Here is a 1,799-nt window from a genome sequence, read left to right as displayed (position 1 = left end):
GGGAGGGGAGAGAGGGAGGGAGAGGGGGGAAGAGAGGGAGAGGGGAGGGAGAGGGGAGGAGGGGAGGGAGAGAGGAAAGGGGAGGGAGGGAGGGAGAGAGAGGGAGAGAGAGAGAGAGAGAGAACAAAGGAGAAAAGCCAGTCTTCTTATATCATGACTGTGAAAGCAACAGACAGCCTTTCAGCGTTTTGAGTCTGCGCAATACAATCAAGTCATGAGCCCAGCAAATGCGGAAGGAATCGGTTAAACAAGAGCATGCGCACAAGGAGGTAAGACTTATTAGAAGTCCCAGAAGCCACCCACTGTGGTGTGTAGTTGAATGAAACTGCTCACCTTTCACCAGTTTCACACTCACAGGTTCAGCCCACTCCACATCGTAAATGTGTCATGCCACTGCTCCGCAAACAGCACCACACGACTGTTTCCACACTTCTACTTGCTTTGCATTAGTTATGATAAGCAATCTTGAGACACTTTTTATGCATTCCATGGGAACACTCCACTATTCTACATGAGATTCAAACAAGCACAGATTTGAGTATCCACAAAGGGTCCTGATGAAGAATATCAAGGAACAACCGTATATTTGCCTAGCAATCCTAAAGGTTGTAACCTGGGGCCCCTGGGCCCTGGGAGATCTTAGAGGTTCTCAGGGCTTGGAGCCAAACGCTGGACATCACAGACATTGCTAGAAAGAAGATCTACAGTCTCAACTGGATTTTTAAATGATCTCAAGACTCCAGAAAGATAACGAACTGCTCCCAAAGGTGCTAGATGGTATCGCAGGACCAACAGTCAAATGGGTAAGAGGTGGATGATAGTAGGCTTGTGCTGGCCTGTTCCAAATCTATCCTGTCCAGCAGAGAGTGAAGCAGAGGTCTGGGGAGAGGAACTGAGAAGGTGGTATAGCAGGCCCAGGGTCCCAGGTGTCCTGAAGGGCTTGGGGACAGGGCTTGCTCTGCTCTCATCATTGTAAGTAAGGCCTCTGTGGAAACCAGTGTGGAGAGCAATATGCTATCAGTGGCCACACTGAAAACATGAATCTTTTTCAGTAAATGTACAAATTGTTCCAATATGGTATCCTGACAAGTAAACTCCATTCTCAGTTACATTCTTTTATCTGTAGGGTTTGGTTTGTTGAGGTTTTTGGGGGGGCAAGGGGGAGTTGTATGTTGGTTTGGTTTGGTTTCTTTTCTTTTTTCTGTCACTTGGTTTGAAAGAGCTTGTGATAAACTTCAGTGGCTACCATCAGTTAGCAAATAGTAAGCAGGCTCTTCAGAATCCATTCTGTATCCTGAGGGAAAAGATGATGGGCTAATTGCTTCTCAACAGTGTGACTAAAGTCAATCATGGAAAAAAGGATGGGCTGGAGATGGCGGCTAACCCCTCGGTGAAACTTCTTTTGTAAGAGAAGGCCCCTCAACTGCAATTGAAGCAAATGTAAGACTTCGATGCCATGCCCCAGCAAGAAGCATGTCTGTGAAATCCCCTGCACTTCCTACTCTTCAAGGAAATTAACCTCTGAGCTTCAGTTTCAAGAAAATGAGACTAATGAGAGGACTTGCTATAGTGAGCTTCAGGGATTACTATGTCAGATTCTTGAGATGAAACCTGTAGCCAAGCTTATGGCCCAGAGTAATTCCTAGGGACACCTGGATGAGCAACACTTCTCTTCAGAATCCCTAAAGGCTAGGAGCTTGAGCAAGATCCAGCTAGTGACGAGCAAAGAGTACATGGACCCGTGTGTGATGGCACATGCCTCTAATCCCAGCACTCAAGCAAACTGAGGCAGAAGAATT

Source organism: Mastomys coucha, unplaced genomic scaffold (genome assembly GCF_008632895.1).
Source record: "Mastomys coucha isolate ucsf_1 unplaced genomic scaffold, UCSF_Mcou_1 pScaffold10, whole genome shotgun sequence".
NCBI classification, from domain to species: Eukaryota; Metazoa; Chordata; class Mammalia; order Rodentia; family Muridae; genus Mastomys; species Mastomys coucha.
The sequence above is the reverse complement of the archived record's forward strand: the minus strand, read 5'-3'. Positions refer to the sequence as shown.